A 15619-nucleotide genomic window follows, 5' to 3' on the forward strand; every position below is an offset into this window, starting at 1 on the left:
TTCATTATATTATTCCTTTTACCTTGTACATGTTTGGAATTTTCTATAATAAAAAAGTTTAAAAACAGGGTTTTTAATATCCTACTTCAGGCTGGATGTGGTAGTTCACACCTGTAATCCCAGCAGTTTGGGAGGCCAAGGTGGGTAGATCACCTTGGATGAGGTCTCGAACCCTGAGGTCAGGTGGATCACTTGAGGTCAGGAGTTTGAGAGCAGCCTGGCCAATGTGGTGAAACCCTGTCTCTACTAAAAATACAAAAATTAAGTCTGGGCACAGTGGCTCATACCTGTAATCCCAGCACTTTGGGAGGCCAAGGGGGGGCAGACCACTGGAGGTCAGGAGTTCGAGACCACCCTGGCCAACAAGGTGAAACCTTGTCTCTACTAAAAATACAAAAATGAGCCCAGTGTGGAGGTGGGCGCCTGTAATCCCAGCTACTCGGGAGGCTGAAGTAGGAGAATCACTTGAATCTGGAAGGCAGAGGTTGCAGTGAGCTGAGATCGCACCACTGTACTCTAGCCTGGGCAATACAGCGAGACTCTGTCTCAAAACAAAACAAAAAACAAAAAACAAAAAAACAAAAAAAAAACCCAGGCACGGTGGCTCATTCCTGTAATCCAAGCACTTTGAGAGGCTGAGGCAGGTGGATTACAAGGTCAGGAGCTCGAGACCAGCCTGGCCAACACAGTGAAACCTCGTCTCTACTAAAAATACAAAAATTAGCCAGGCATGGTGGCACGTGCCTATAGTTCCAGCTACTCAGGAGACTGAGGCAGGAGAATCGCTTGAACCCAGGTGGCACAGGTTGTGATGAGCCGAGATTGTGCCACTGCACTCCAGCCTGGGCAACAGAGCAAGACTCCGTTTCAAAAAAAAAATTAGCTGGGTATGGTGGCACAAAAAATTAGCTGGGCATTGGTGGCCTCTGCCTCCCAAATTGGTGGGATTATAGGTGTGAGTCACTGCTCCTGGCCCTGAACGTATTACTCTTAAAAGCACTGTAACACTTTGGGAGGCCGAGACGGGCAGATCACGAGGTCAGGAGTTCGAGACCATCCTGGCTAACACGGTGAAACGCCATCTCTACTAAAAAATACAAAAAGCTAGCTGGGCGAGGTGGCGGGCGCCTGTAGTCCCAGCTACTCAGGAGCCTGAGGCAGGAGAATGGCATAAAACCGGGAGGCGGAGCTTGCAGTGAGCTGAGATCCGGCCACTGCACTCCAGCCCAGGCGACAGAGCGAGACTCCGTCTCAAAAAAAAAAGCACTGTAAAACCTGAGTAAAATAATTTTTAACAACTTTGAGATATAATTGACACAATAAACTGTATATATTTAAAGTGTAAAATTTTGATATCTTGATATAATGATATGCCCATGATTAACTATCACCACAATCAAACTAATGAACATATCCATCACCCCTCAAAGTTTCCTTATCCTTTTTTGTAATCCCTGTATATCACACACACACATGCACACACACATACAAACACACACACACAGACACACACACATTCACACTCCTCAAGTTTCCAGATAACTACTGATCTGTTCTTTGTTACTGTAGATTAGTTTGTATTTTCTAGAGTTTTTATATAAATTGAATTATACTATATGGGCTCTTTTTTTGTCTGACATTTCACTCAGCACAATTATTCTGAACTGATCTGTTCATTTCATGTATCAGTAGTTTTTTTCTTTTTCTTTTTTTTGGCTGAGTAGCATTCCACTGTATGAACATACCACACATTGTTTATCCATTCAGCTGTTGTATATTTGGGTTGTTTCCAGGTTTGGGCTATAAAAATAAAGCTACAATGCACTCTTCACTTTTCTCAGGCAAATTACCTAGAAGTGTAATGACTAGGTCATATGTCACATGGTAAGTGAACGTTTAACTTTCTAAGAACAACGAAAAAAAACTACCAAACTGTTCCAAGTGAGTTGTACCATTTTATATTCATTGGTTACAGCAACAGTACATAAGAGTACTGTTCCTTCACATCTTCTCCAACACTTGGTATGGTCAGCCTTTTTATTTATTTATTTATTTATTTATTTATTTATTTATTTTGAGATGGAATCTTACTCTGTGGCCCAGGCTGGAGTGCAGTGGTGTGACCTCGGCTCACCTCAAGCTCCGCCTCCCAGGTTCATGCCATTCTCCTGCCTCAGCCTCCAGAGTAGCTGGGACTACAGGCACCTGCCATCATGCCCGGCTAATTTTTTTTTCTTTTTTTTTTTTGTATTTTTAGTAGAGATGGAGTTTCACCGTGTTAGCCAGAATGGTCTCGATCTTCTGACCTCATGATCCACCCACCTCAGCCTCCCGAAGTGCTGGGATTACAGGCGTGACAGACTTTTTAAATATTAACCACTCTAATGAGTATGCAGTGGCATTTCATTGCAGTTTTACTTTGTATTTCCTTAATGACTAATGATGTGGCGCCTCCTTTCATGTACTTGTATGTCATTTGTATTTCTTCTTTGGTTGAGTATTCAGTTTGGTGGGGCTCTTGCTTTTAGGATTTGTTAGGTGGGACCAGAGCAGCATTTAGCTTAGGGTTAATTTATATCCACTACTGAGGCTAGACCTTTCTGAGTATTCTAACCAATGTCTCATGAATTATGAGATTTTCCAGTGTGGCTAGGAGGAACCATCACTCTCCTTACACTGTCTCTATACTGGGCATTGTTTTCTCTAATCTTCTCAGGAGGTTGTTTCCCTGGCCTTGGGTGGTTTCCTCCCGTGCATGCATTGGTTACAAGAATTCTCCACAAATCGTCACAGTTATTTATCTATGCTGCCCTCTTCTCTATTGTACTGTGTCCAGTGAATTGGAGTTGCCTTGCTCTCTGGGACTCTTAGCGCCATCTACTCAACTCAGGGAGTCCCTGTATTTCACTTGAATTTCCCCTCCCTGTGCCATGGTCTAAAAACTCTCTCAAGGCAATAAGCTGAGGTAATTATAGGCTTACTTCAGCTGTTTCCCACCTCTGTGATTGCTGTCCTTTGTTGTCTAATGTCCAGTGTCTTGAAAATTATTCTTTCATATATTTTCTTGACTTTTTTTCTTTGTCATTTCAGGAGGAAAGGTAAGTAAGATCTCTATTACTCCAACTTGGCCAGAAGCAGAAATTTGAAAACAAATACAATGAGTATTGTTACGTCCACAGACTTTTCAGTTTGGGCCACAAAATAAGTCTAGTTTCCCTGCTTTTTTTTTTTCTTTCGAGACGAAGCCTCACTCTGTCACCCAGGCTGGAGTGCAGTGGCGTGATCTTGGCTCACTGCCACCTCTGCCATCCAGGTTCAAGCGATTCTCACGCCTCAGCCTCCTGAGAAACTGAGACTACAGGCGCACGCTGCCACACCTGGCTAATTTTTGTATTTTTAGTAAAGACAGAGTTTCACCACGTTGGCCAGGCTTGTGTTGAACTCCTGACCTCAAGTGATCAATCTGCCTTGGCCTCCCAAAGTGCTGGGGTTACAGGATTGAGCCACCAAACTCAGCTGGAGAGAAATTGTTTGTTTGTTTGTTTGTTTGTTTTTTGAGATGGAGTCCCACTCTGTCACCCAGGCTGGAGTGTGGCGCCATCTTGGCTCACTGCAATCTCCGCCTCCTGGGTTCAAGCGATTCTCCTTCCTCAGCCTCCCGAGTAGCTGGAATTACAGGTGTGCTCCACCATGCCTGGCTAATTTTTTGTCTTTTTAGTCGAGATGGGGTTTCACCATGTTGGTCAGGCTGGTCTGGAACTCCTGCCCTCATGATCCACCTGCCTTGGCCTCCCAAAGTGCTGGGATTACAGACAGGAGGCACCACGCCCAGCCAAGAAAGAGTTTCCTAAAAGTGAAAGAAGTACATATTTGACATACATACCAAAGGTGCATTTTCACACTGGAAAAAATAAAATAGAATCCACAAAACACTGTAAGGATCAATACATGAGTTTAGTAAGGTTGCAAGATACATGATTAATCCAAAACCAATTGTATTTCTACACACTAGCAATAAACAATCCAAAAATGACATTTAAAAAATTCTGTTTACAATAGCATCAAAAAGAATAAAATCTTAGAAAATAATTCACAAAAGAAGTTTCAAAATTGTATGCTGAAAAGTATAAAGCATTGTTGAAAGAAATTAAAGGAGATATAAACACATAGAAAGATATTAATGCTCATGGATCAGAAGACTTAATTTGTTTTTTTTTTTTCGAGACAGAGTTTAGCTCTGTCACCCAGGCTGAAGGGCAGTGGCACGATCTCAGCTCACTGAAACCTCTCCCTCCCGGGTTCAAGTGATTCTCCTGCCTTGGCCTCCCGAGCAGCTGGGATTACAGGCATGCACCACCATGCCCAGATAATTTTTGTATGTTTTAATAGAGATGTGGTTTCACCATGTTGGTCAGGTTGGTCTAGAACTCCTAACCTGGTGATCCGGCCACCTCGGCCTCCCAAAGTGCTGGGATTACAGGCGTGAGCCACCGTGCCTGGCCAGAAGACTTAATATTGTTAAGATGGCAATACTACAAAAATTGATCTACAAATTCAACATAATTCCTACCAAAATCCCAGCTACCTTGGCAGAAATTGAGAAGCTAATCCTCTAATTTATATGGAAATGAAGGAGACCCAGAATAGTCAAAATAATCTTGAGAAAGAACAAAATTATAGTAATTATGCTTCTCAATCTCAAAATTATTACAAAGCTACAATAGCCGGGCATGGTGGCTCACACCTGTAATCCCAGCACTTTGGGAGGCTGAGGTGGGCAGATTGCCTGAGCTCAGGAGTTCAAGACCAGCTGGACAACAGGGTGAAACTCTGTCTCTACTAAAATACAAACAATTAGCCGAGCGTGGTGGCATGCACCTGTGATCCCAGCTACTCGGAAGACTGAGGCAGTAGAATCACTCGAACCTGGGAGGCAGAGGTTCCAGTGAGCCGAGATTGTGCCACTGCAGTCCAGCCTGGGTGACAGAGCAAGACTCTCCAAAAAAAAAAAAAAAAGATAATTCTTGGGAGAAAATATTTATAAATCATATATCTAGTAAGAGATTTTATTGAGAATATATAAAGAACTGCTACAACTGAATAAAAAGACAACCCTATTAAAAATAAGCAGTAGATTTGAATAGCCATTTCTCCAAAAAAGATGTAAAAATAGCAAATAAGCACATGAAAAGATTTTCATTACTTATCATGGAAATACAAATCAAAACCGTGATGAGATGCCACTTCACACATACTAGGATGGTTATAATAAAAAATACAGACAATAGCAAGTTTTGGTAAGGATGTGGAGAAATTGGAACCCTCACACTTGCTAGAGGGATTGTAAAATGCTACAGTCACTTTGGAAAACAAGTTTGCCAGTTTCCTAAAATCTTAAATATAGGATTATCATATGATCAAACAATTATACTTCAAGGTATACATTTAAGATAATTAAAAACATGTGTCCAGATAAAAAGTGTATACTAATGTTCATAGCAACATTATTCATAATAACTGAAAAGTAGAGATAACCCAAATGTCCATCAACTGATGGATTAATAAACAAATATGGTATATCCATATAATACAATTAAAATGAAAGTACAAATACAACAACAAAATGGTGAACCTTGAAAATATGCTAAATGAAACAAGCCTGGCACAAAAAGCCACATGTGTGGTTCCCTTTATATGAAATGTCAAGAAAAGGCAAATCCATACAGACAGAAAGTAGAGGGAGTTGAGGAGTGGGAGGAATGGGGAGTGGCTGTTAATAGGTAAGATTTTTGAGGACAGGTGAAAGTATTTTAAAATTAGATCAGGGTAAAGGTTGTGCATCTCTATGAATATACCAAAACCGTGAAACTGTGCACTTTAAAAAGGTGAATTTTGTGAGATACGAATTATACCTCAATGGAGTTGCCATAAAAAATAAATAAAAATGGGCCAGGTGTAGTGGGGCTCACACCTGCAATCCTAGCACTTTGGGAGGCCAAGGCGGGCAGATTACCTGATATCAGAAGTTCAAGACCAGCCTGGTCAACATGGCGAAACCTCATCTCTACTAAAAATACAAAAATTAGCCAGGTGTGGTGGCAGGCGCCTGTAATCCCATCTACTTGGGGGAGGCTAAGTCATGAGAATTACTTGAACCTGGGAGGTGGAGGTTACAGTGAGTTGATATCGCACCACTGCACTCCAGTCTGGGGGACAGATGAGACTCTGTCTCAAAAAACATACATACATACATACATACATACATACATACATAAATAGTGTAAGTATTTCAAATAAACTTAAAATTTTTTAAATGCATTTTATTATAGTAGTCCCCCTTACTGGGGGGGAGATACATTCCACGACCCCAGTGGATGACTGAAACTGTAGACAGTACCGAAACCAATACATTCTATTGTTTTTTTCTATACATATTAATGCATACTTATGATAAAGTTTAATTTATAAACTTGGCAAATAAAAGAGAATAATTATAACAAAATACTGTAATAAAAGTTATGTGAATGTGGTCTTTCCCTTTCTTTCTTTGAAAATATCTTTTTTTTTTTTTTTTTTTTGAGGCGGAGTCTGGCTCTGTCGCCGGGACTGGAGTGCAGTGGCCGGATCTCAGCTCACTGCAAGCTCCGCTTCCCGGGTTCACACCATTCTCCTGCCTCAGCCTCCCGAGTAGCTGGGACTACAGGCGCCCGCCACCTCGCCCAGCTAGTTTTTTTGTATTTTTAGTAGAGACGGGGTTTCACCATGTTAGCCAGGATGGTCTCGATCTCCTGACCTCGTGATCCGCCCGCCTCGGCCTCCCAAAGTGCTGGGATTACAGGCTTGAGCCACCGCCCCTGGCCAACGCTTGTAATCCGAGTACTTTGGGAGGCCTAGGCGGGTGGACTGCTTGAGCCCAGGAGTTCAAGACTAGCCTGGGCAACATGGTGAAACCCCGTCTCTACTAAAACCACAAAAATTAGCCAGGAGTGGTGGTGCACGCCTGCAATGCCAGCTACTTGGGAGGCTGAGGCAAGAGAATTGCTTGAACCCAGGAGGTAGAAGTTGCAGTGAGCTGAGATCACACCACTGCACTCCAGCCTGGGTGACAGAGCAAGAGTCAGTCTCAAAAAACAAAACAAAACAAAACAAAATCTATTGTGAAAGAAATTAAGAATAGGTATTTGATTTGTGTGTTACTATGTACAAAAAAAAAGCAGAAAGCATGTGAAGTGAGATGATAGGAACTGGTGCTTGGGACATAAACCTAGGAAAAAATGTCATAGAAAGTAGGAGCCTGGTGCGCAAGAAGTGCAGGGGACTATTATATATAAAGTTTCGGTGCTGCAAAAGAAATAGCACTGGAATATAAAATTTTCTTTTTAATTCTCAGCAAGGCAAGTTACTTCTATATAGAATGGTGCGCCCTTACAGATGGAACAATGGTGAGCGCACAGTTGGACACGGGAGGGGAAGGGGTTCGTATCCCTGACCAACGTGGTGGTGGCTGCTGTTGGCTAGGGTTAGACCGCACAGGCTAAACTAATTCCAACTGGCTAATTTAAAGAGAATGATGGGGTGAGTGCTTTGGTGGGAGTCAGGGCAGAGCAAGTAGCAAGTAATCACAAAGAGGTAGGGTGGAGCAGGTGGTCAGAATGAGTTAGGGTGGGGCAGGTGGTCAGAATGAGTTAGGTGGGGCAGGTGGTCAGAATGAGTTAGGTGGGGCAGGTGGTCAGAATGAGTTAGGTGGGGCAGGTGGTCAGAATGAGTTAGGGTGGGGCAGGTGGTCAGAATGAATTAGGGTGAAGCAGGTGATAGGAATGAGTCAGGGAGGAGTAGGTAATTGGAAAAGGTTGTTTTATGAGGAAGTTTAAAAGTAAAAGGAAAAGAATTGAACATACTGACATATTAATTCTTTGAAAAGAAATTTATAACTCATATCTAACAGGACTAAGGATTACTGTGAGGCTTACTGACCAACCAGCCCCAAGCTTTCACAGGGGGAGACTCCAGGCTCTTGCACACATGGACTCTGTTGGCTGGCAAGGACCCAGCTTATCAGCAGATCACCATCTGATTCCAGGAGTTTCACTCTGTCCCCAACCAGCCACTCCACATCTACACCATCTCTGCAGCGGCTTAAGTCTTGCTGAGGTCCAAGGAGGGCCTTGGATATCTGGAACAATAGTGAGGGTGCTGAAGTGAGCCAAAGTCATGTTCCCTCCTCCAGCTGGGATGTGTGGTGACTTCTTCCCTAACTGTAACATGGAAAGAAAAAAAACAAGAAAGAACAAAAAAATGGTAAGTTATGCTCCTGAGCTTACTAAGACAACTATTTACCTATTGCCTCTCGATCCCAAATAGATCCTTTTGTAGCTGCTCACTGATGCCAGGACTGGGACTTTGCAAATTACATGTCCCGAGCTCCTTCGCCAGTTGGCAATCTGTTAAATTCTGCAAATCCGAGGCGCAAGAGGGAGATTGGAAAGTTGGGGAGGAGAAGTGACGTTTTTCTGACTTTTTGCTGTTTTTATGTTGGCCTAGCTTTTTCTGTCACCCCCAGAAGAAGCCTCATTACCCTCTCAGAGGTGCCAGGCAGTGTGCACTTCTCAGAGGCGTTATCCCCAGCTCAGGAGGCCCTTTCTTCGAGGAGATGAGTGGTCATCTCAATATCTTCCCTTTTATTTCCCGAGACCTGAAGGTAGTTGTTTCTGCTGTTCTCTCTGGGTTACCCCAGGGCTCCATTTTTGTTCTTCCAGTTTTACAGCACTTGAGTAATCAATTCTCTCTCTATAATCTCCCCTGTTCAAATACCTAGCACTGTTTTTTGTTTGTTTGTTTTCCTTCCTGACTGGACTGTGGCTGATACAATACTACCCTTTGCAATCTGTAACATGGAGCAATATTCCCTTCTTCTTTTATAAAGAGTAAAGACTGAACCAAAAAAGAAGAAAAAATGGCTAAGTTTTGCTCCATGGTTAACTCAACCCAAATCATCTTTCATCTCAGTTTGAACTTATACACTTGTTTTTCTTTTTTTTTTTCTTTTTTTTTTTTTTTGAGACGGAGTCTCGCTCTGCCACCCAGGCTGGAGTGCAGTGGCCGGATCTCAGCTCACTGCAAGCTCCGCCTCCCGGGTTTACGCTATTCTCCTGCCTCAGCCTCCCGAGTAGCTGGGACTACAGGCGCCCGCTACCTCGCCCGGCTAGTTTTTTTGTATTCTTTTAGTAGAGACGAGGTTTCACCGTGTTAGCCAGGATGGTCTCGATCTCCTGACCTCGTGATCCGCCCGTCTCGGCCTCCCAAAGTGCTGGGATTACAGGCTTGAGCCACCGCGCCTGGCTACACTTGTTTTTCAACATGCTTAACCACCACCTATAATGCCTCCTGTCTTAATGAATGGATTTCCATATAAAATAAATGCTGAAGACTCTTTTTCTTAGAGTATGTAACACATTTTTGTAAAATAAAAATTATAGAAGTATAATTCCAATTTTATTTGTAGAGCAGAAGTTCTATTAATATATTTCCAGACCACCCCCCAGATAAAAGAGAGAGACTACCAAATGTCCATCTTCAGTAATCTATCCTGAACCAAAAAGCTCTTCTAGTGGCAAGATATTTAACCCTTTCTCTCTTTCTTTCTTTCTTTTCTTTTCTTTTTTTTGAGACGGAGTTTTGCTCTTGTTGCCCAGGCCAGAGTGCAATGTCACAACCTCTGCCTCTCAGGTTCAAGAGATTCTCCTGCCTCATCCTCCTGAGTAGCTGGGATTACAGGCATGCGTCACCACGCCTGGCTAATTTTGTATTTTAGTAGAGACAGGGCTTCTCCATGTCGGTCAGGCTAGTCTCGAACTCCTGACCTCAGGTGATCTGCCCACCTCAGCCTCCCAAAGTGCTGAGATTACAAGCATGAGCCACTGCACCCGGCCCCCTTTCTTTTAAATTTTTTCTTTCTTTCTCTCTCTCTCTCTCTCTCCCCGCCCCCCCCCCTTTCTTTTTATGAGACGGAGTTTTGCTCTTGTTGCCCAGGCTGGAGTGCATTGGTGCCATCTCAGCTCACTGCAGCCTCCACCTCCTGGGTTCAAGTGATTCTCCTGCCTCAGCCTCTAGAGTAGTTGGGATTACAGGTATGCAGCACCACGCTGGCTAACTTTGTATTTTTAGTAGAGATGAGGTTTCTCCATGTCGGTCAGGCTGGTCTCAAACTCCCGACCTCAGGTGATCTGCCCACCTCAGCCTCCCAAAGTGCTGGGATTATAGGCGTGAGCCACTGCGCCTGGCCTCTTTTAATTTTTAAGTAGTCTCCTTCCACCTGCAGAATTTGCAGAGCCTTTTGAGACACTCTATCCCCTTCTCCTTCTCTGGCTAAGTTGTATTTAAGTAGAGCAGCATAAGACTGATGGATGGTATTTCTTCAAGATGGGTATTTAAAAAAATTCCATAAATACTCCATGTCAGTTACTAGTTTATTGCTTCTTAGCTCCAAATCCACCCTTCACTGCCTGCGCCATAATAATGAAGCTGGACTTTCTCCTTTGCCAGTTGGCATGATGTTAAGCTTTGTCAGTACAGGGTGTTGGGGGGACGCTGGCTGGAGAAGAAAAGAGTTTCTCTCCCTGGTTGCAGTGTTCTCTTCTTGTCAGGCTCCTGCAGCAGTCAGCCACACCCAGTTGCACCCAGTAATTATTAGCATATGGCACCTCCCTATGAACAGCTTTTCATGGCACCTCTTTGGTGACTTGACAGTGAAGTGCGGGCAACAAGGTATTTCTCCATGAACAGCTTCCCCAGCACTTCATGAGGTGGATTTCCAGCAAGTTTCATCAGTATGGCACCCCCGCAAACTTCTCTGCCATCCAGTGAGCTAAGTCCTTGCTGTTTCTATGAGGTCTGGATGTCAGCCCTGAATGGGCTTCCTTATCTTGGTTCTGTTGGTAGTGGCTAGTCCCTAAACCTGCTATCCATGATATGAACCCTAGAATACCTGACAGATCTTAATCAATTTAGAAATTTTATTTTGCCAAGGTTAAGGACACACCCATGACACAGTCGCAGCAGGTCCTGACAACATGTGCCCAATGTAGTCGGGGTACAGCTTGCTTTTATACATTTTAGGGAGGCATAAGGCATCAATCAATACATGTAAGATGTACATTGGTTAGGTCTGGAAAGACAGGACAACTCAAAGCAAGGGGCTTCTAGGACACTGGTAGATGAGAGACAAAGGGTTACATTCTTTTTGAGTCCTTGATCAGCCTTTCACTGAATACACAATTTAGTCTGGGTCAGTGAATCTGCATTTTTACATGAATATTAGGGCAGAGGAAGCATTTGTCTCAGGTGAGCAGAGGGATGAGCTTCTGCTCACATCTGTGAAGGTAAGCGATCAGGATGAAGTTCAACAGAACTGTTTTAGGGTAAAGATCTTGAGGCCCACAAGGAATTTCCTTGTGGGCAAATTGTGAGGGAGGTATGTAGCTTTGCACCTATCTTATTTAGAAATAAAATGGGAGGCAGGTTTGTCTGACCTAATTCCCAGCTTGACTTTTCCCTTTGCTTAGTAATTTCCTAGCCTCGTGGAAAAAGTCAGTCTAAGAAAATGAAGTTGACATATAGAGAAAAGCAACAGTAGGAGGAAAATGAAAAAAAAAAAAATGTTGGCGTTAGAGTGCCTGGTTTTAGTATTACCACAGGCACAAATATGCCCTGACCCTTACCACAGTTTAGTTACTTGTACCAACTAATTTATTTTTCACCCAAGCTACTTTGTGTTAGGTTTCTATCGCTTATAATTGAGAATCCTAAAATGTTAACTTTCCTGAGGACCCTTGACCGCATTCTCACTTCCACTCTTTATTCCTTCAGCATATTTTATATGTACTAACCATTTGCTACTTTATACTGTGCTTCTTCCCTAACCGCCCATATGGCACAATTTTACATTTTTAGCTGACGGTATCTAAGGCCATATTTTGCATATATACATTTTGTTATTGCCAATTAGATGGCAATTGGCACATCTGTTACAGTGCCATGCACGTTGTTTGCTATTTAATTGATGAATGGAAATTCCATGGCGTTACAAATGTGGTTGTTTCCCTTTAGGGGTCTAATTTAAATATGTACTACAGAACAGCCCTCCCTCAGTATCCATGGCATGGGGTGGGGGAGCGGGAAAGGGGGAATTGGTTCCAAGATCCCCGCAGATACCAAAATCCACGGTGTTCAAGTCCCTTGTATAAAATGATGTCATATTTGCCTGCAACCTATGCATATCTTCTGGTATACTTGGTCATCTCTAGATTACTTATAATACCTAATACAATGTAAATGCCATGTAAATATTTGTTGTATTGTTTTTTATTTGTATTTTTTTATCGGTGTATTGCTATTTAAAATTTTTTTGCACATATTTTCAACCCACGGTTGGTTGAATCTGCAGATGCAGAACCTGCGGATATACAGGGGGCCAACGGTATATGGTGCCTAAGAAATATTCAGATAGCATACTGTAATAGTGATAGCCTCCATTTATTTTTTTTTGTTTGTTTGTTTTTTTTTTTGTTTTGTTTTTTTTTGAGACGGAGTCTTGCTCTGTCGCCCAGGCTGGAGTGCAGTGGCCGGATCTCGGCTCACTGCAAGCTCCGCCTCCCAGGTTTACGCCATTCTCCTGCCTCAGCCTCCCGAGTAGCTGGGACTACAGGCGTCCGTCACCTCGCCCGGCTAGTTTTTTGCACTTTTTAGTAGAGACGGGGTTTCACCGTGTTAGCCAGGATGGTCTCGATCTCCTGACCTCGTGATCCGCCCGTCTCGGCCTCCCAAAGTGCTGGGATTACAGGCTTGAGCCACCGCGCCCGGCCGATAGCCTCTATTTGTTAACACTCCATTTTATTTAAGGAACTATGTTTTGCATATGTTATCTTGTTTAATTGTCACTCTAGGAAGTTTTATTATTTCTATTTCAAATATGAAAATACTAAAATTACATTAACTTGACAAAACTTGAACCAAGGCTTCACTGACTCCTAAGTTCATCTACTATGCTATGCTGCTTCACCCGTAATGTAGATACATTATATTTTAAAAGGAAAACCCCTGAAGGTGTATTGTATATGTTCAACCTTTGCCTATATATAAATATTGGTTTAGGAAGAATAATTAGGTAGAGCCCAGGGTACAAAAATATTATTACTAAACAATGAACACTGTTGGACTTTTTAAAAAACTACTGAATCTACCCAAGACAAGGATCCTCTTCATCTGCCTGTTCGATGGTGTGCACACAATGAAACGAGGGCAGCACTGGCAATGTGATTCTATTGGTCTTATTTGCCTTTGATGCTGTTCTATATTGCAGTGAAGAGAAGCTCCAGTCATAGTCCTGAAATAAAGCCAGTGACTATTTAAAGCTAGTTTTATTTTTCTGAGAAAAATATAGAATAAAGTACATATACAAGTAGCCTTGTCTTAATGTTCTCTGATCAAATTGCCTTCTCTTATTCTTTTTTAAAAATTTGTTTGATACATTTCAATTTTTATGTCAAATTAAGCTTACTGTACATTAAGAAAAGACACACAGAGCAGCATTTTTTCAATAATTATCAGGCCTTTGGAGATGGAGTTATTGAATTTTAGGTCATAAGGCAAAATTGCTTTTCATGTTTGGCTAGTTGAACCAATTAATTTCTTTTTTTCCTAAGCTACTTTGAGCAATTATTCTAAAAATTTATTTGCTGGAGTTTTTGTGGCTCTTTTTTCTTTTTTAAAAAGGGACTATTATTCATGTAAATAAAGTAACCGCAATTCATTTGCTATAGTTCACGTTTCAACTCTACATCAGTTCCTGGAGAGAACCTTGAAAAGATCAGTGGGGCTGTATTGATTACTTGCAGTCAGAAAATGTTTCAGTAGCTGTATTTATGATGTTAAAAAAGATAGATAAAAAGCAAAAAACATTTGTTACATCAGTCAAGTTTTTGTTCTTATGTGTGGCAAATCCCTGATTTGAGTTATTGTCATACAATAAGCTAGTTTTGCTTTTATTTTTCTCTTTTAACTGAAATTACAAGTTATCCACAATTCAAAGACTAATTTTGTACCAATAAGGAAACAACAATGCTTTTTGATGCTTCACTCTGAAAAGCATTATAAAACTGGACCAACTAAATCAGACCTCACTTAATGCTGAATTTGAGTTTAAAATCAACACTGTGAAAGAAGTGGATTGTAGTGAGAGCCTAGCCCCACAGAAACTTTTGGTTTTAAATACCTTCCAATGACTTGGCCTATGTGCAAGACAGTTCATCTGGAGATGAGCACACATTCACAAATGGGCTGTTCAATGTTGCAAACAAATATGTTTACAGTCAATTGAATCATTTCTGCAAATAGGCAGATTTTTACTTGTGGATTCCGAGTGGCAGGAGCACATACATACATGCCTCTGATGTTTTCAAAGCAGGACATCTTAAAGGGCCTTTGTTTTTTTTGTAACTGCAGCTAATAACACTAACGATTATACATGTGTTTACTTCTTCCCTGTGAGATTTTCCAAATGCTCAGTTGATTTTTTTCTAATTACTATTTAAATAAAAAATAATTGGATAAGTGGACACATTTTTGTACTTGGATAATACTGTTCATTCCAATTTAAGTCTTAGTAGCAAAAATAAATTCAAATGCATTTAAGTCATTGAGGACCATACCACAGTATAGCACATTTACCTGCTTAAAGGAGGGGCTAAGAATTCAGGACAAACCCATAATCATCCCACTCCTACCCTGGACCTGCTCTATGTTCAGCCAGTAAAGCAAACAAATTAGTCTCTTTCTCAAAAGCCAGAGAGCAAAACTGAAGAGAGCCTCAGAAAGCAGAAAAATATATTCCAAAATGCACTAAGAAAATGCCTAAATTGAGCAATCCTCAAGTACCTGAAGCAGTGTGTGTACCACTGTTTTCCAACACAGATTTTTCTTATCTCTTTTCTATTTAAAACATGGAGTGGGCAGAATGTTTTAATCCAGAGTTTTTACTTTTGTAACCTAGGAACAATAATTTGAAGCTTCTAAGTAGGTAAGTGTTGCCATGGATACAAAAAGAAATCTCTCCGAGATCTCCTCCCGTGTGGAGCTTATTACTAAAAAAAGGGTGTGAAGCTCAAAGTATATCTCGACAGACTCATGGACTGTTGAGCTAGCTGAACCTTTGGTCTGTTAGTAGTTTTGAAAAAGAATTTTAGGCCGGGCGTGGTGCCTCACGCCTGTAATCCCAGCACTTTAGGAGGCTGAGGCGGGTGGATCAGGAGGTCAGGAGATCGAGACTATCCTGGCTAACACGGTGAAACCCCGTCTCTACTAAAAATACAAAAAATTAGCCAGACGTGGTGGCGGGTGCCTGTAGTCCCAGCTACTTGGGAGGCTGAGGCAGGAGAATGGCGTGAACATGGGAGGCGGAGCTTACACTGAGCTGAGATTGCGCCACTGCACCCCAGCCTGGGCGACAGAGCAACGCTCTGTCTCAACAAAAAAAAAAGGAATTTTAAATGTCCAGGTACATTGTTTGTTGGTATATATGATGATGTAACTTCTATGGGGAATAATTTGCAAATAATCATCAAAA

The 15619-nt window shown here is 41.9% G+C and overlaps 1 long non-coding RNA gene across 1 annotated transcript; it reads right to left on the reverse strand.

The window, feature by feature from the left end:
• Positions 1-8161: 8161 nt before the first annotated feature.
• Positions 8162-15017, reverse strand: LOC117085981. The gene is made up of 3 exons (XR_004438156.1): positions 14932-15017; positions 13239-13381; positions 8162-8255 (listed from the first exon to the last, which is right to left on the reverse strand). It is a non-coding gene; the product is annotated as an uncharacterized LOC117085981 (long non-coding RNA).
• Between the last annotated feature and the right edge of the window lie 602 nt (positions 15018-15619).

Source organism: Trachypithecus francoisi, unplaced genomic scaffold (genome assembly GCF_009764315.1).
Source record: "Trachypithecus francoisi isolate TF-2019V2 unplaced genomic scaffold, Tfra_2.0 Lachesis_group1, whole genome shotgun sequence".
Taxonomy (NCBI): domain Eukaryota; kingdom Metazoa; phylum Chordata; class Mammalia; order Primates; family Cercopithecidae; genus Trachypithecus; species Trachypithecus francoisi.